The sequence below is a fragment of the Amphiura filiformis genome, chromosome 1 (assembly GCF_039555335.1).
Source record: "Amphiura filiformis chromosome 1, Afil_fr2py, whole genome shotgun sequence".
In the NCBI taxonomy this organism is placed as follows: Eukaryota; Metazoa; Echinodermata; class Ophiuroidea; order Amphilepidida; family Amphiuridae; genus Amphiura; species Amphiura filiformis.
Window position 1 is genome coordinate 6226751 of NC_092628.1, and position 21402 is coordinate 6248152.

Sequence of the window (21402 nt, forward strand, 5' to 3'; positions counted from 1 at the left end):
ACTCTGGGATATTTGGTTAAAAGGATAGAGGGTTAAGTGCACAAAGTACAAAAAAGTAACTATATCTCATTAACAATGATCCTATAGATATGCGACCACTGACTTTTTTGTTCCTTATGACCAGAGGAAAAGTTTGACATATCGCACAACTCTGTGGTATATTTGGTTAACAAGATAGAGGGTTAAATGCACAAAGTAGAAAAAGTGACTATATCTCATTAACCAATAATCCTACAGATATGCGACCACTGACTTTTTTGTTCCTTATGACCAGAGGAAAAGTATGACATATCGCACGACTCTGTGGTATATTTGGTTAAAAAGATAGAGGGGTAAATGCACAAAGTAGAAAAAAGTGACTATATCTCATAAACCAATGATCCTACAGAAATACGACCACTGACTATTTTGTTCCTTATGACCAGAGGAAAAGTTTGACATATCGCACGACTCTGTGGTATATTTGGTTAAAAAGATAGAGGGCTAAATGCATAAAGTAGAAAAAAGTGACTATATCTCATAAACCAATGATCCTACAGAAATGCGACCACTTACTTGTTTGTTCCTTATGACCAGAGGAAAAGTTTGACATATCGCACGACTCTGTGGTATATTTGGTTAAAAAGATAGAGGGTTAAATGCACAAAGTAGAAAAAGTGACTATATCTCGTTAACCAATGATCCTACAGATATGCGACCACTGACTTTTTTGTTCCTTATGACCAGAGGAAAAGTATGACATATCGCACGACTCTGTGGTATATTTGGTTAAAAAGATAGAGGGCTAAATGCACAAAGTAGAAAAAAGTGACTATATCTCATAAACCAATGATCCTACAGCAATGCGACCACTGACTTTTTTGTTCCTTATGACCAGAGGAAAAGTTTGACATATCGCACGACTCTGTGGTATATTTGGTTAAAAAGATAGAGGGTTAAATGCACAAAGTAGAAAAAAGTGACTATATCTCGTTAACCAATGATCCTACAGATATGCGACCACTGACTTTTTTGTTCCTTATGACCAGAGTAAAAGTATGACATATCGCACGACTCTGTGGTATATTTGGTTAACAAGATAGAGGGTTAAATGCACAAAGTAGAAAAAGTGACTATATCTCATCAACCAATGATCCTACAGAGATGTGACCACTGACTTTTTGTTCTTTATGACCAGAGGAAAAGTTTGACATATCGCACGACTCTGTGGGATATTTGGTTAAAAAGATAGAGGGTTAAATGCACAAAGTAGAAAAAGTGACTATATCTCGTTAACCAATGATCCTACAGATATGCGACCACTGACTTTTTGTTCCTTATGACCAGAGGAAAAGTATGACATATCGCACGACTCTGTGGTGTATTTGGTTAAAAAGATAAATGCAAAAAGTAGAAAAAAGTGACTATATCTCATAAACCAATGATCCTACAGCAATGCGACCACTGACTTTTTTGTTCCTTATGACCAGAGGAAAAGTTTGACATATCGCACGACTCTGTGGTATATTTGGTTAAAAAGATAGAGGGTTAAATGCACAAAGTAGAAAAAGTGACTATATCTCGTTAACCAATGATCCTACAGATATGCGACCACTGACTTTTTTGTTCCTTATGACCAGAGTAAAAGTATGACATATCGCACGACTCTGTGGTATATTTGGTTAACAAGATAGAGGGTTAAATGCACAAAGTAGAAAAAAGTGACTATATCTCATCAACCAATGATCCTACAGAGATGTGACCACTGACTTTTTTGTTCTTTATGACCAGAGGAAAAGTTTGACATATCGCACGACTCTGTGGGATATTTGGTTAAAAAGATAAAGGGTTAAATGCACAAAGTAGAAAAAGTGACTATATCTCGTTAACCAATGATCCTACAGATATGCGACCACTGACTTTTTTGTTCCTTATGACCAGAGGAAAAGTATGACATACCGCACGACTCTGTGGTGTATTTGGTTAAAAAGATAGAGGGCTAAATGCACAAAGTAGAAAAAAGTGACTATATCTCATAAACCAATGATCCTACAGAAATGCGACCACTGACTTTTTTGTTCCTTATGACCAGAGGAAAAGTTTGACATATCGCACGACTCTGTGGTATATTTGGTTAAAAGATAGAGGGTTAAATGCACAAAGTAGAAAAAGTGACTATATCTCGTTAACCAATGATCCTACAGATATGCGACCACTGACTTTTTTGTTCCTTATGACCAGAGGAAAAGTATGACATATCGCACGACTCTGTGGTATATTTGGTTAACAAGATAGAGGGTTAAATGCACAAAGTAGAAAAAAGTGACTATATCTCATCAACCAATGATCCTACAGAGATGTGACCACTGACTTTTTTGTTCTTTATGACCAGAGGAAAAGTTTGACATATCGCACGACTCTGTGGGATATTTGGTTAAAAAGATAGAGGGTTAAGTACACAAAGTACAAAAAAGGATGCAGCCAAAGATAGGAGCTTGTAGTCACCTGCTCCGCAGCCGACTGATGATTCCACTTTGCCCCGTGTTCCACTTTGCCCCGATCTCCCCTAAATATTCGTCTCAGGCTGAACTATTTAGCTACCGTTCACAAAAAATTCGACATTTTTGTAAGACGGGGGGGTGCAGGCCCTTTAAATATCCCTAAAATCCTTCACAGATACCTTATTTCAGATTAACTTCTTTAAAACAATAAAAACTTTACACATTCAAAGCTTTATATTCTTTTCAAAGTCCAGAATCAAGTCAAACATTTTTATAATCACTCTTCAAGGCAAACATTTTACTACAACCCCGTATAAAGAATTTATGACCGTCCCTGTAATTTTTTTTTCTAATGCATAATTCATTAGCCCGAAATGCAGACTCATTGAGCATTTTGTACTGTAAGAACTTCGTGGCAACATGGAAAACGTAGCCCAAATGTACTTGACAGAATGATTTGTCATGGCAATCCGGCCATTATTTCGCCCAATAGTCGTGTTTCATGTTCCAATTCGAATACATACTGCTTTCGGCAGAACAAGCGTCCACGTAAATTTAAGTTCAAATGTATTTATTTTTACTCATACCTTTGGCACTTATTACACATATCGTCTGCGTAGTGCCAGTAGTGGGTAAGTGAAACAGTTGACATGTGTAGCTGCCAAGGATTAAATGAGTACAATACTGTGAGGAAATTGTCAAATGTTCACAGGGCAGATATTTGTACTTACCCACTTCTGTGACTGCTTACAGTGTTTTTCACAATAATGTGGCAGTAACGTCAACGCGTTGAAATGTGGTGACTTGATGATTCGGTGACTGATAGTGAAATAATAATAGTTGGCTACTGTGTAAGAAAGGACAGAAATAGAGAATGGGGTGGGGTTTGTACTTTTATAAGAAATGGCATTGCCTTTAGGTATAGAGATGACTTGACCGATGATAGTTTAGAATCCCAATGGTTTGAGTTTTTATTACCAAAACCCAAACTAAGGTCATTCCAGTCGGCTTGTGTGACCATAATATTTTGCACAAGAAATACAGTCAAAGGTCAAGTCAACAAGCACAAAGTTATCAAGATCAGATCACTGGAAACTTATGATGCTGTTTCATTTATCTCAGAACTGTCAACTGTAAATTGACAAGACAGTTTTGTTTTTTGTGAACGCAAGGATCCCACAAACACGTAACATGTTCTTCATATATTTTAAATGGCAAAATAAACTAAATATTCATTTCCTTTAACCACGGTGTATGACCATTACATGTGGTTTAGCAGTTGCTCGAATATTTGACGATATAGTCAATGTACATGTATGACTGTTGTATTATTATTATAGTGCTAACTATTTAGATTAACAATATTATTTTAAATCCACTCACTTTCAATTAATCGTCCTGCCCTTGATAATTGCATGAGGTGACATGGTTTCTTTCTATAAAAGATACATATATTTTCCAAACACATTTAAGTGTGAGAAGGTGTCGCTTGGAACCTACGATACGGTGGTTTCCGCAATCAAGTCTAGTTATTACGGTTCTCACACTTTATCGCAATGGGCTGTGTTATATTCATGGCTACGATTACATTTCACCATGAAATTGATTACCAACAGTGAAAAAGTGCAATTAGTTTGTTTAAAATGTTAATGTTGTCATTTCAACTAAGTAATGATGTTAGCATGGCCCCTTTTACACAATCATATACAGTCTGAACAAAAAGTAACGCAGCTGTTATAAATACGCATGTAGCTTCAAAACTAGTAATTGTTTCCACAATATTTCAACATAGAGAGAAGGATGATTTATTTACGCGCATTTTGATACCCCATTTTTTAAATGTCGTTCAATATTAACAACACAGCAGTGCTTTTTAAAGAAAAGTACCCGAATTTAAAAGTTGCAGTTTACAGCAATCAAATGGCTTATTATGTAGCACGTAAAGCCAGCCAATATATTTGCGCTTATACTATAAATCAATACAAATAGCTGCAACTTTTAAATGCCGGTGTTTTTCTTTCAAAACACTGCTGTATTGTTAATAATGAACAAATTTGGACAAATTAGGTATGAAAATGCGCGTAAATAAATCATCCTTCTTTTTATGTTGAAATATTGTGAAAATAATTATTAGTTCTGAAGCTATAGGTGTATTTATAACAGATACGTTACTTTTTGCGCAGACTTTATATGTTAAGGGCACTGAGGTTTGGGCATAGAGCGTCATATTGAAGCCTTTTTGTTATTACTATAAATATTATTACATACACCTGATTTTCGCATGGGATATTTACTTGTTAGTTTGTTGTTTTAAAGGATAAAAATATTGGTATCGTAGTGTTTTCTTTTGGAAGTAAGTGATATCGTCGTATACTATTACTATTACGTGACTACCCTGTTATACAAGAATATTGAGCCGCCGCACGTACAAAAACGTGATCGCTTTTAAACGCATTGATCTTTTGCGTTTCAACTATATGAGAGTGAGGATTATCGTATTTGCCGGCAGCCCTAACCCTAACCCTAACCCTAACCCTAACCCTAACCATAACCATAACCATAACCATAACCATAACCATAACCATAACCATAACCATAACCCTAACCCTAACCATAACCATAACCCGTTCGGGCAATTACGGTCACCTCTCTACTAAATTAATCCGCTGGTTAGTCCTCGTCTTACGCAAAAACAAACTTAATAGAGCACAATAACTGATATAAACAGCTCAAAAAAAGTAACTAATCACCCCCTAAATAATGGTCATTATTCAAAAGAGGCTAGTGTATTACAAATATGTAAAATGCGTTGGTAGCAGAATTTATTTCTCCACATTTTGACACCTCATTTGATACGATAGCCCAGAAAACAATAAAACACCAGTTAATTTAATGTAGTAAGGTCCAGATTTGAAAGTTGCACTTACATGCAATACAAAAACACTCAGATATCATTACACAGATTTCTTTCCATTATACTGAATATAAAATCAATACAATTTACTGCAACTTTCAAAACTTGATTTAAATCAAGACATTGATTTAAATGTACGATGTGACGTCAATATTTAGTCAATTGCTACAAATTTAATGTCAAAATGTGCAGAAATAAATTCTGCTTCCAACGCATTCTACAGAGTTGTAATACAACCACCGTTTTTTTTAAATAATGGTCTTTATTCAAGGAGGGTTAGTTACTTTTATTGAGATGTTTAGTTTGGTATGTGCGGATAAAAAAATACCTTCGACATCTTAAATCAATAAAACTACTGGAAACATTTTAGTTGCCTCAGATACTTTTGAAAGATTCTGCAACCAACTATAGATTTGCAATTGAAATTATTTTCCAGATATTGTGTAACTGTGTTTTTTCTAAGCATTAGATATGCTTGTCAAATAACAAGTGGATTGAGAGGGCCTTAATTATTTATATAGGAATTACAAGGTACTCTTGAGAAATTACTTTCCCTAGCCGAATTGGCGTCTTTTAAATCTCCTGAACCAGTTCACATTAGGTAACTGATTTCATGTAAATGTTTAATGGATTTGAATGGATTAATGGCTTGTTTTATAAACAATTGTTTATTTATTTATCATTAGTTTCGATTCTAAAGATATGTTTCCATCTTAGTTTATTCCCTGTGCTGTGTTAATTTCAGATAATATCAATCTGATGACGCCGTTACTTTTGTTAGTTTTTCTAACCGAAAGCAATTTAATCTCGCTGATTTTTCTGTGCTACACAATTTTGTAGAAATATTTTAACTTAGTAGATATCAAAATTACTTCTGTCTGGAATGTCGTTGCAGTATTATTTTGCCCAAGTTCATTTTACGTTATCCAAACATCACTGATTGATTTTTCAAGTTTCAGTCACAACGGGCCACTGTCTTTTAGTGTATATGCGTTTTGGAGCGAGTGTGTTTTGCGGAGTTTTATCCACAAAATAATAATATAATCCCTTGAATTTTGCATCATTGTTCCGAAACAAACACATTTCAAGTGAATCTAAATGATCAGTTGATACTGACTTTTTCCAATAGAGTAGTAGACATGGTAGAGTCCATTAGAGTAGTAGACATGGTAGAGTCCATTAGAGTAGTAGACATGGTAGAGTCCATTAGAGTAGTAGACATGGTAGAGTCTATTAGAGTAGTAGACATGGTAGAGTCCATTAGAGTAGTAGACATGGTAGAGTCCATTAGAGTAGTAGACATGGTAGAGTCCATTAGATTAGTAGACATGGTAGAGTCCATTAGAGTAGTAGACAAGGTAGAGTCATGGTAGAGTCCATTAGAGTAGTAGACATGGTAGAGTCCATTAGAGTAGTAGACATGGTAGAGTCCATTAGAGTAGTAGACATGGTAGAGTCCATTAGAGTAGTAGACATGGTAGAGTCTATTAGAGTAGTAGACATGGTAGAGTCCATTAGAGTAGTAGACATGGTAGAGTCCATTAGAGTAGTAGACATGGTAGAGTCCATTAGAGTAGTAGACATGGTAGAGTCCATTAGAGTAGTAGACATGGTAGAGTCCATTAGAGTAGTAGACATGGTAGAGTCCATTAGAGTAGTAGACTTGGTAGAGTTGGCATTATGTATAAGAAAATGAAGCAATTAATTATCCCTAACCGTGCCCATGTGTTTTTATGCTATCAGAAGGCATAGAAAAAACGAAAGAGGAGTAACAAAGAAATCACTTTTTATCCCCGGGATTCGAGCCTCAGAACCCTCGCATGCCACGCAGAAGATCGCAAGCCTCTAGCCATGGGGGTTACGCTGGCCCGGTCAGTGATTCCCTAAGTATATATTACTTAGGCTGATTGAGTCATCGCATCATGTGGAATTCATGCACGAGCAGATGTTTTAATAGTGAACTTTAGTAAGCTCTGTTTGGGTTAGGTTTAATTGCTGACAAGTCATTTACATTGCAATCGAGATAAAAGGCTTTTAACGTTTTAATTTGAATTTTTTTTAAACACTTTGCAAGTATTATCTCCGGAAAGGCCGTCCGCATTTCCATGGGCACACTTTTCCTGTGCTCCTCTCTGAAATAGAAGCGTTATATGTCCATACTCCATTTGGTCAGTCTTTAATTCTTTTTTTTATTTAATTTTTTGGCTTCATTCAACCAATTTTAAAAGTGGCTCAAGGTCTGTCAACACCTGAACTCTCATCCCAACAGAAAATGTTGCAAGCACTCTGTCTTAATAGTCGCAAAGTTTGGTTCCCTTTGCAAGAGCTTTATGCTACGGTAGACGACCGGATATACTTTACCATGTGGTACCATGTGCCAACCCACAGTCTGTCTGAAGCATTAGTTTGTAGCATGAACTCAGCTTTAAAATAGAGGGTTTCAGAACTGTACAACGCGCCTTTAAGGGGCAGACAGGATCACTCAACGTGAGAAATTTTCTTTAAAAGTAATGATGATAAGTACATAAAAGTACATAAAAAGGGATCCAACTAGAAATAAGCAATTTGTGAGAAAAGCATCAAAATTCTGATGATTTTTTACGCCAATTGTTTTTCGTTCCGTAATACTCTAAATATCTAAATTGAGAAACATTGCATATTTGTGTTCATAAGACATAAAACTAGAAACAATTTTGAATTTTTCTTTGAAAAAATGTTTTAGGTATTCGTTCGGGTTTTTTTGTCGGTCAATTCGCTAATTTGCATAAATAATAGTTCAACTTTTGTGTAATATGACCCAACTGGACAATGTAACTGATGATCCACCAGGGTAATAATTATGCTATTGTCCTTGGCTGTATCACAAACTCTTCATTTCATGGAATTAATTTAAGAGCTAATGCTGCAAAAATGTTGAGACATATTCTAATGTGACCCGCGCAATGAATTCAAATGATAACGATTTGTAGGAATCATATGTCAGCCCCCAGGGAGGAACGAGCATTCACCCTACCCGGAAAGTAACTCAAATTCCTGTAAGAACATACAGTATCCGATATACGTGATATGTGATACTGAAGACAACGCTGACTGTGTTAAGAATAATCAATAATATCCATCATTGTAGGTAACGTGATCCCATGAAAATAATTAAATTCATTTATAGAGGCGTCGACGATTTTTCATGTTCCATTTTCCATCTTTTAATTAATCTACCATTAAAACAATGTTTAGACATTTTGAGTTGTATTGCTCCAGTGGTTTTGATATGAGAAGCAAAAACGTGTAATACAATACCCCATAATTCATACACTCCACCCGGAAACATACAGTATCCGATATCGGTATGTGCACGACTTATACTTTTACTTTTGCACGACAGGAACACGATTGATTTGTCCAGATTATGAGATCATAACGCACCAACACAAGAGGACATTTGGATAAGTAGATGAACATGATGCGTTTATCTGTTTGTTTTAAGTGTGCTAGAAGAAAGAAAATGGCAAAACGAGATGCAATTCAGAGTCACATCGATCATACGAGTTAAAGGTCATATATATTGCTAAGACAACATCATATCGTTGACAAGCTAATATTATGAGGACAATGAAAATTACTCTTTTTTTTTGAGAAAACAAGACGTTTAAAATTGATATTCCGCAAAACCAACTTAAACGGTGAGTTCCTTCGAACGAGACAGATTTGGCCTAGAAAAAAGCTAGTTGACGTCATGAAATGAGATGTGCATGCTTTGAGGGAAGGGACTGTAAACGCCCTCAATGCACAGAACGTATACTGTTGTAGTTCTCAGAAAAAAAAAAAGTATTTAAACATTATGGATCAAATCAGCCGCTTCTTTTTTATAATTATTAGGAAATTGTGATATTACAGTAATTTTGTTCATATGTACAATGTATATCAAAATCATGAGACATATTTGGACTAAGAATAAAAAAAATATTTTGAGCTTAGAATTTGAGCGTGAGACTAAGTATTATTCGGAAGGACCGTAAACTTGTGTACGAGGCAGCATTTTACAAACACACTTTCTCTTTTTTTCAGGAGAAATACGAATACATAAAATGCAACGAGTGTCAACTTGTAATGTAATAATTATTCTCTTCGAATGGAGTTAAACTTGTGTTTGCAATAGATATGAACTTTAAAATGAGAGACATTAAAATAACCCATGGCAAAGGCCTGACAGTAACCTGAAAACATAGATAGCCTTATAATTGGGGTCTGAATTTCCCTAGACCATCAAATATTCCCTACATTATGTAGTAGAGTAATGCATTTAATAGTCCTAACAGTAGAATTAGTGTCAGCGCTATTTTCAGTATCAAATACCACGTATACAAGATAATATACTTTCCTTACAGGGATATACGTTACTTTTCCGGTGCGTTCCTCCCTGGGGGTTGATATGCGAGTCCCAACAATCGTTACCCAGATGGTAGTATTAGATGACCTTGTCCAGTCCAACTTAAAAAAAAAAAAAAATCAGGTTCTCAACTATCGGCAATTATTTGTAACAGGTGTAAAGCATACTGAAAGCATGTTTTGTCCATAGTGTGGGCATGATCGAATAACATATCGCCCTTTTCAGCTAAAATGCTACAGATATAACAGTCTAGTGTACTGCACAATTCGTTGGCCCATTCATTCCATAGTGTAGTAAGATGATTTTTGATTTGTTTTTAAATTAGCACAAACGAGGGTCATTCATCACCCTCATATCTCAACTTCTGCATATAGTAGCCCTTTTACACTTTCTACTGTTATTGTATTGTGAGATAATTTAGTTTTTAATAATATCATTTTCCATTTGTTGTAGCAAAAATGAAATCAGAATACGGCGTCGCGGAAATGGAAAAAATCTGTACATACGACGTATATTGCAAAGCAGACATAAAAAGACCAAATTAAAGTGACCATATAAAATACCATTAAGGTCATTCATATGGCTTAAATTGATGCCGACATAAAGTACACATAATAATAGGCAATAATTTAAATGACTACAAAGCTGGTTAACTTCAACAAAAAGCGTTGGTTTTTAGCAAAGAATAGATAAGAGCAGAATATTAGTGATATCAAATTAATTAAAATACAAAAAAAAAAAAACACCACAGCATTAATGCAACAATTGTGTTCATTAGGGAAAAGGGCTACTTGGAGTCCTTTAAAACCTACATTGGAAATGTCACTTGGTAATTCAATATATGAATACAAAAACCACCTAAGTCCATACTTCGGCCAAATTGAGTTAAGCATGGGTAATTGTTGCTATACATAGGCCTGTCATATGTATGAAAGAACAACTCAAATTCATTCTCTGTGTCTATTAAGCATGTGAAAAATAACATGTATGAAAGAATCACCCAATTCCATGATTTGAGTCTTGTAACACATTGATTGAAATCCAGTATGTATAAAAGTCCACTTGTAACACATTCATTGCCAGAGAGTGACTTTTGAACAAAAAATGGGTTTAATAAAGGAAAGTGTGTGGTTTATATTACATGGCAAAATGCTTATCAACATTATACATACCTGTGTGCTTTATTTTGTATTATCTTACTAGTGGTAATCTCATTCTAACATTGTTGTCTTTGTATATGATTCAAAAAACCACCTAAGTCCAAAATTTAAAATGAACCCCACGAAGTCCCTGAAATGCTAATCGTCATACCTAATACAGGTTAATCCACTCATTTGCACGTAAAACTTACCATATTGACAAGGTAAATCTAACTGAAGGAATTAAAATGATACACAGGTTTTTCTCTCAAAATCACTTCCTATGGACTTAGGTGGCTTTTGTATTCATGTATTCAATTGGATACAAAGAAATAGAACTTAATAAACATCTCAAAAAAGTAACTAACCCCCCTGAAATAATGGCCATTATTCAAAAAGGGGCTATTGTATTACAAATCTGTAAAATGCGTTGGAAAGTTCTGCGCATTTTGACACCTCATTTAATACGATAGCCCCGAAAACAATAAAACACCGGTCAATTTAATGCAGTGAGGTCCAGATTGGAAAGTTGCACTAACATACAATACAAAAACACTCAGATATCATTACACAGATTTCCTTCCATTATACAGAATACAAAATCAATACAATTTACTGCAACTTTCAAATCTTGGGTTACGTTGATTTAAACGTACGCTGTGATGTCAATATTTAGCCAATTGCTATTAATGAGGTATCAAAATGTGCAGAAATAAATTCTGCTTCCAACGCATTTTAGTTACTAGCTTTTGGGGATGTTTAGTTATTGTATACAGATGGTCTCCAATTAGATTCTGGTGGTCTAGGTCCTAAAAGACCACCAGACATACCAGTAAAAATGTAATTATTGTACAATTTAGTAAAAATGCATTTTTATTATTGGTGATCTTGCTGTTCGTTTACATATTTGATATGGTTTTAGTTACAATCTGTTAGCATAATCATAACAAATTGCATGAGAGGTATACGCACATATTTTCATTTACCTTTGTCATTTTTACCGTTTCTGGTCTATAAAATCTTATTTTGATTCTAATGGTCATTGGTCACGTATCAAAATATTAAAAAAGGTACCAATATAATTATATTTGCATTCACACATAGGTATAACATTCCAATAAAGAAGCTACCATTCACAAAACTAAAGTTTTAAGATCGGAGGTAGAACTTATTGAATAACATTCGTATGTTTTTATTAACATACTCTTTCATTTTGCTATTCTCCACTATGGAATGAAGCCAATGTAAAGTTTACACTGCGGACGAGGTGGCGTGTATTTTGGGAAATACTGGACTACACTTATTGTTTTCAATTTGCCAGTAATAATTCGTCTTTATTCCTTTATATTTATTCTACAACAGCAATTTTACTTCAGGAACAAAATATAATGAATGTCTGATGTACATCAACATGTCATTACCTCAAACCAGATTTTCTCGAAAAGTGATTTATTCGCGGCGTCCCACCTTACGCCACCACGTATGGATAGAAGCCAACGAATCTAGTCTCATACATGGTTTAAACACCACATTTGACGTTTGTTTGTTGGCAATTGAGGCATATTCACCTTTCGGTCAAGTTGTAATGCGACTGCCAGGTATTATAGGGGAGTTGCTGAATAGTTTTTGCTGTTTAATGTGGTACGTGTCAGATCAATTCAGATTTGTAGGGAATCATATGTTAACCCCAGGGCGGAAGGCGCATCTACCCCTTCCCAGGTTGTAACCATATCCCAGTAAGAAAAATTAGTATAATATATGTGTGGTTATGGTGATAAAGGGGTAAAGGAGGTGCAATTCAGAGTTTGAGGTTACTCGGAAGACTTAGAAATTATCTGGGATATGTTATGACAATACTTCTCACGCTGGTGTTTCTGTAACATGCCCTGTAGACCTAAATACAGTAAGCCAAACAATTAAGGTACCAGTTATGTTCACCCCTGTATATAAATAAAGACAAAATGTCAAAATTAAAACAAGCAGTCAATACCTGTACTCGTTAGCTCTGATTTAAGACCTTTTTTGTTGAAATTGGTTGAGAATTAAAGACGCGGTGATCTAAAAACCTAATGAAGAAACGAAATCACAAGTTGCACTTTTGTGTTCTAATCAATGAAAGCACGGCGCTAGTTTTAACGTGCTAATCAATGGAAGCGCGGCGCTAGTTCTCTAGTTCACGAACGCTTGTGTACAAATCAATAGGGCATTTAATGCAGCAAACTGCAACTTTTAAATTGTTATCTTCCTTGGGTTTTGTGATCGCCGTGTCTTTATTTCTTGAACAATTTCTACGAATGCGGTCTTAAATTCGAGCTAAAGGATGCAGCTATTGGCTGCTGGTTCCAATTATGACATATCTGTCTTTGTTTGGGATATACATGAGTAGAACATAACTGGTACCTTAATTGTTTGGCTTACTGTATAATTCTAAAAGAAGATTTAATTACCCTACTGACAAACTTGTGCTAACACGAGTATTTTGTCAAGTGGGGTATCAAATTTTAGGTGAAATAGTTAAATAATCACCAGATGATGTGAATGCTGTTGGGATGCTTGTAACATTTTGCCGAGAATACTGTGCCGACTCCATTAAACTCAATATAACCTGCAAGATCAAATAAGAAGACATTCAGTGATGTTTGGAAAGAAGTTGTTTCCATATCGACTAAGTTTGACAAAATAATAATCAGTGAAATTCCAGTCAGAATACCAGAAAAACAAACGTTTCCGAATATAAAAGAAGCTGTTGCAACAATATTCTCTAAACAGAATAGATAATATGCATAGGTAAGTAAATAATTTTATGATTGCTTAAATCTAATAACAACACAACTTACTTTCTTTTGCGTATTCATGCAGTCGTGTAACAGTTTATACAAATATAAACCGGTTCATAAGATTTAGCAAACGCCAACGCGACTCGCGAAAGTAATTTCTCACGAGAACTAAGTAATACACTTGTAAACATGCAATACATATGAAACAAAACATACTTTTATTTACTTAAATTACAAATCTGTCTTTGGTACCCACTTTCTCAAAAGTAAATTACACAAATACAGTGTTTTCCAGTTCTTTTATTTATTTTAGATGATGATGATAATCTTATTATTAAACATTTTCATATTTGTCTCGTCCAATTTGAGATTTAACTCAAACAGGCAATGGTATACTAATAAATGGCAAGGTGGTAACTTAAGGGCTCGGATAGCGACGTTTTCACGTATTTTTTTATTGGACCTGAGAGCACATCAGACATGTCGAATTGAATTTTGAATACGATTAATGTGCTTCTGATATCAAATAAGTTTGATATTTTTAAAATTCGCGATATAATACACATTCTATGGCAAATGAATAAAAATTGGGCTTTTATGTACTTTTAGCCCATTTTCACCAAAGTCCCCCCCCCTTGAAAGTGCCTTGCCCAGCTTCCTAGTAACTGACCAGTTTTAGTCCTAGTCCTACATAGTAGGACTACAACTGGTCAGTTACACTCCACCTTCCAACATCTGGGGTTTTTTTCACGTGATGGATTTAAATGTAGTATCCCTTCCAATGAATCTGTATATGATTTGAGGTTCGACAGTTGAAATATGATATAGTCAGGCCGTCATCTCCACGGATATCCATAAAGTAATGCTAATTATATCAGTTCATATGATCAATGTAACGCTCCTTGTACTATGAGGTCAGTGTACCACTTCCTGAAAGATGTTTGCAGATGCACCAAAAAGGGGCTATTGTAGCTGTAAAATGCGTTGGAAAGTTCTGCGCATTTTGACACCTCATTTGATAAGATAGGACTATCAATGTAGGACTAGTAGGACTATCAATGTAACGCTCCTTGTACTAAGAGGACAGTGTACCACTTCCTGAAAGATGTTTGCAGATGCACCAAAACACTCAAAAAATCTTCCAGCTGAGGTCTGGTACATTTTAATTTTAAGTGATATTGCCTTTAAACTTAATATTAGATGTTCTTTACCATACATCATGTTTGTACCATCTGTTTAGGCTAATATACAAGGGTACCCTCTAATAGTTCACATTATGACGTTATATCGCCACAATGTTTAGTAATTTTAAACTAAAGCAACTGTCATGCATGATACTATTAAATCTGCCTGGTAGGTTAAAGCTTAGAATTCAGACATTACGTCAGCAAATGCCTAATATAATACTGTAAAGATTTGCCCAATGGCGCTATGGGTTCCCATGACAAAAGTGAAATTTTAGGCACAACCTAACTCATAAAATTCCAACCAGCAATTAAGGGCACGGAACGTTAATTATTGTTGGGATTTCAGAGGAGGGAGCAGTCTATTTGCACATGAATTTACCCCAAGACAGAGAAGCCGAAGTGCGCTATTAGGCGAATCTTAACGGTATACTGATCCTGTATACTGTAAAGATTTGCCCAACGGCGCTATGGGTTCCCATGACAAAAGTGACATTTTAGGCACAACCTAACTCATAAAATCCCAACCAGCAACGGAACCTTAATTATTGTTGGGATTTCAGAATAGGGAGCTCTCTATTTGCACATGAATTTACCACAAGGCAGAGAAGCCGAAGTGCGCTATTAGGTGAATCTTAACGGCAGACTTAATCTGACAGACATCTGGCAATGGTAATCTCTAGAAATCTAAGATATTGGTATTGAAGCGTTTGAAAAGTAGCAGCACTATATACTTCTAAAGATTGTTTCATCAATGTTTGATGACATAGCCCATTACAAGCAGGTAACGGCAGAGCCAAGCAACTAATTCATGCACAAATTAGAAAAATAAGAAGATGATATTATAGTGTTTATACTTTACATCTAAATACTAAATCTGACAGACAGCTGCTAATCAATAAGAAACATAACAAATTGAATATATATCTGCTCATCTAGAGAGTTAACATAGCTACGGTATCACGTCTCCTAAATATCTAAGACAATAAGCATTATAAAAAGTAGCAGCACTATTTTAATATTTGTTTCATCCATTTTTCATGAAATTGCAGATATCAAACAGGTAACGATGTAACCAAACAACAAATACATGGGCAAATGGTGATATACGGGCAAAGCTAGAGAGGTCTTGTAACATCAGCATTGAGCCAGTGCTAAACGACACTACAACGACGAATTAAACGTACATTTTAGGCGTTATTTTCGCATGTTTTAATTTGTTGTTGCTTAAATTATTTGAAACTTACCTAACTGAATGTATAATTTTATTTGCCACCCCAAAGACATATATCGGCACCAACTATAACGGTATGTATAGTTTAATATAGAAAAAATAGAGGGTAGCAACAACCCTCGCTAGTCGTACTTTATGTTACTCATGGTCAAGTAGGACTCTGTCAATACAATATTCAATAATATTAATTTTAGTATTATGTATTTATCTGATCTGATCTGATATTACAGGATGAAGTTTCTGTTAATACGTATGTGTACTAGTACAGCGTTCCGCGCCTTTTCCCCCCAAGTGAGTCTTCAAGCAAACTGATGATGCAGTAGTAATTGGTTATTTATCCATGAATGGGTTGTGTTGTGCATAAAACATTGAATGTCAACCTGTCACAACACTCGTGCCTGTATGTACCTGGTGCGGTCAGCTAAATACCAGGATATTCAACTTCATTATGATAATCAGGCAACAAAAATGCTGACAGCCTATTAGTTTGAATATATGTTACTTCTGGGATTTTGTAATTTGAATAACTGGTGCAAAATCAAGATACCCAATTAACGAATTGAAACTATATACAACAAGTAAAAGCTTGAATTATCTTGAGAGCAATAACTATTATCCGAACTCCTAAAGCCAAAAGGAACGAGGAAAAAATCACAAAATGATGTAATTAAAACAAAAAAGTTTCTGTCGGGCCCCTGCCCTGATCCCAAATTAAGAAGATTCGCGATTTCAGACCAGAAGTCTATGCTTAGACTTTGATACATTACCTGCTATGAAACTCAACGAGAGTGTTGTGCTTTTCTTCACATGAATCTTGCCTTGCCTGTCACTTGTACTTTTATATTTCCCAAATGTCTTCCTATTGGACACAAGTAATTAACTTAGTAGTCCGTTTAGAGTGGAAATCGAATTGGGTGATATTGAGACGCACACAGTGAACCTGAACTACATCTTCTACATGGTATGTAGATCATTATCATATGCCCGGTATTTCCGTGGAGAATTACATCGCTCTACTCGTGAGGAATTGATTATCGCCAAATACATGTGATGGTAGAAAGTACGTTTAATACAAGATAAAACATTAAATCTACCAAACTTCATATATACAACTAACGTCATCAGCTACCCGACATTTAATAAAACACCACGACGATGAATTCAACTTGATGTTTCGTTTTTTGCACGTTTTAATACGTTGTTGCTTAAATTAATTAGTTGTTTGTATTTTTCATCCCCTAAATATTTATATTTTTGATTCAAAATTTACTTGCAAACATTATAGTTGCCATAACGGCATGAATACAAGCAACACGTGATGTAATAGTCATTTGAAAGTGTAACGAAGACAATGTGCGCGTGCCGGATATCGAAATAAAAAATCCAATTTCACAACTTGTCTACATCGAATGCAATTAAACATGTTTAATTCAAACCTAGACATTCTTACGCTCAGGATAGATTGGCCAGTAAATTAATGAAAATAACTTAAGAATTACAGAATGTCTTTGACATGAGATAAGTTTATAACAACTTTTTTAAAACAGTTACAACAGTTACAGTCCTAATATATAAAGGCAGTTCATTCCATAGACGTGGAGCTGAAATTGCAAATTTTTTGTCACCCCATGTGCGGTTGGATTTTGTTTATTGCAGAAGTTGCATGTTTCTAGATCGAAGCGTACGGGTGGGAACATAATTTGAAAGGAGTTCAGACTAATATGACAAAGAAATATCATTATTGCATTTATATACAATCAACCTAAGTTTAAAAACAATGCAGTCCCTTTTGGATTGGTGACGTGATATGGCAAGACTTTTTTGTTGGAAGTAAGAATTCGAGCGGCAGTGTATTGAATTTTCTGAAGGCGATAGAGTTGGTTTGCTGGTAATCCACAGAGAAGTGCATTGTTGTTATGCAAACGAGAAAAGATAAATGAGTGAATAATTTGTTCAGTAGCATCGTGACGACTTTTGGTGTTTGCGGATCCGGCTGATGTTATACGCTGAACAACGAATGATATTAGAGATATGAGGTTGCATGGCCATGTGAGTGTCAAAAATGCACCTAAATTACGTGCTTTGGAAGATAAGGCAAATGCAGAGCCACAGATGCAAACAATTTCAATGTTGATTTTAGAGAGCTGTTGGTGGGATCCGAACAGAATCATAAAGAGAGAGTGTCCCTCTCTCTTTAAAAGCTAGTTAATATTTATCTGGTTGTCGTCATATGATTTGAGCATACAAGTGCCATTTAGATTATATAGTTGAAGGAGCTTGAGAGCAAGACAAAAATGCATGCAGACTTTATTTCCGTCAAAATGATATACGGTTATTGCAAATGAGCGTTTGCTGAACTTTCATCTAATACATGAAATATTGCAGACAACGTATTTCAAATAAATTATATCAAATATATTTACTAGTAGATTACTTTCAGTGGCTATAATTTTGGAAGTCACTTTAATCACGTACGGACCACCATCGGAACCATTTTTCTAAATTCAGTAGGGAAATGCAGCTGTTCAATACTGGATTGTTTCAAATTATTTCAACAACTTCGCTGCAGTCCTTATTAAAGGACCTTTAATTTTAATTTTATTGTTCCACGTAACACGTATACCACATGACGCATTTGGTGTGTAATGACCGCTCAAATGGTAAATCACTAAATGACCAGATACAGGGTGTGCCGGAAAGAACTATATAGTCGGGAACTGATTTTTTTGGGTATTTTAAGGCATACACCAAACATAACTAAATAACCGACGTGGTTGAGGAATAAATCAGCATTCACATATTTTTTTACAATTGATCGCTCCGTTTTTGAAATAAAAGAACGAAAGTACCTCATTTATAATCCGTTCCACTCTATCTATCAATGACAATACGCCTCATGCGTCGATGATGCGCAGTGATTAGCACTCCGATTACAGATCACCGATTAAAAATGGTTTGAAAATTAGAGGATTTTGTAAAATTCCTATATTTCAAGAATGGTGTGGTCAATTCAGAATTCAAAAAGTATTTGATAGCTGATATTCCCCTTCACCACGTCAGTTACTTAGTTATGTTTAGATGTGTCCTTAAAATACCCAAACAATTACGTTTCCGACGATACAGTTTTGTATGGGACACCCAGTAGTAAATTAGACTATAATTATCTAGTTGGCAATTAGCTTATAAATATAATTATACTCTTTGAATATTTTGAATATTTTGCAAAAGGTGAAGTACTCTGAGAGTCACCGAATTATATAAAGTGTATTTGTAAAAGATGCAATAAAAAAACAAGATAAGTAAAATGTGTGTACGTTCTTATATATAATATCCATCCATCATTACATGTAAAAGTATTCTGAGACAACGATATCTATACCGTTTGTCATGAATATTATTTCACCTTAAATCAACTACTAGAAAAACAATCGCCTAATATAATAAAATAGCTATATCATTTTACTATTTTCCACTTTATCCATCAGCTGTTATCATCTAAGTGATTTTGACGTATTAAATACGAGACACATCGAAGAAAAATACGCCTTGACTGTTAAATTATTGAGCAATTCCGTATTGCGTTATGACATTGTCTGGTTAAATTATTTCAAATGACCACTCGAATATTCACTTAAACGACTCGTGTAACTTTCTAGTATTGTTTTTCATGATATACAAGTACTAGAGATCATACACCATAATCCTTTAGGGCCCTATAAGAAAACATGTGCATATTTACAAGACTCATCATCTTGGATGACCAAATCAATATGTAAATTTCTGCTTAACCCAAGTGGATCTTTTATTGATTTTAGCTTTTTGTCTACCATTAAAATTTAGCAGATGATCATCTGATCCTCCTTCGCGGTAATCAGGTTTCCGTTTGTGACACGCCTTTTGAGGATCATATTACTTGATTCTGCAAATAAGTATCTCGCCGAGAGGACTTACGTTTCTCGGCTACCGATTTTAAATTAGTTTTTCTTATTTCCCTGAGTATTTTGTCCGGTTGTATGCTATAATATGCTTCAAAGACGATTTGACTATGTGATTACGGTCTGACATTATTTCCTGTAGAAATGTGAAACCTCTTTGTTTTTCAAACAGCCGAAATACATTATACCCTGATCTACCCTGATCTCAAGCACAACACACTCGCCTTCGGTCAGCAAACTGATCAACGATAGATCTGTGCCTTTGTACACATGAATCCCTCATTACTGTCATTTGCACTTTCAAATGTCCCAAATGTCTTCCTATTGCACACGTGTAATGAACTTATATAGTTGTCCGTTTAGAACGAAAATCGAATTGGAAGATATTGAAATACACACACGAAACCTGGGCTTGTAAACATATTAATATCGTTGTCAATGAACAGTTATAATTGGTATAATGGTGAAGATTATATGCTTGACATTTCCATGGAATATTATAACTTTCCTGTCCTACGTGATGCAAAGCCCTCCTCGTCACTCCAAACTGAAATGTAAAAAAGAGCAGTAAGTAAATGGAATATAATATGAATTCTTTCAGATCAAGCTTCTCGTCTTTTGTCTGCATTTTTATAAGGCCACATTGCTTTGCTGTTTGTACTTTACCACTCTGTTTGCAGTCGTTTTCTCTTGAACCTTCTTATTCATATATGCAGCTGTTTTTAGTCTCAGTTTCTTTACAGACTCAAAGAAATCTTCATGTGTTGATGAAAAATTCTTTAGCTTCTTGCCATCTTTCTCGGCCTTCAACATATCAGCGTCAATATCAGGTGTGAGTGGGGTATCACTGCATGTGTCTTGCACTTTCCATACTGGAACCACTGAGGCATATTCAGCGTGGCATTTATAAACTGAGATCGTTTGTTATTTTAACCCATCTCTGGTAAGCAGAGTAATTATTCAATATCCCAGTTAGCCCAACTCCACTTCTACCTGCTCCAACACGAGATTTCGCATGTTTCATAAAGGTCTCCTCTATTGTCTTATCAACTGCACATCGATTGCCTTTGTGTTTCAAATGAATAGCGCCCTCAATATTATCATTAAGTTGATAATGTTACCTATTATTTCAATATGCAACAACCAAACATGGTGGTGTGACAAGAAAAGGACAGTATGTACGCATCCCTTCCATCTCCGCACAAAAACACACCTTAGTCAGTAACCATATAAACCAAACGCCACGATGTTGTGTTTGCAATTTGCATTGTCATGAAGAATTTGCAATGCAGCATATGACAGTTTGCTGTATTGCTGATATTATCACAATTTCAAATCGTTAGAAAAACATT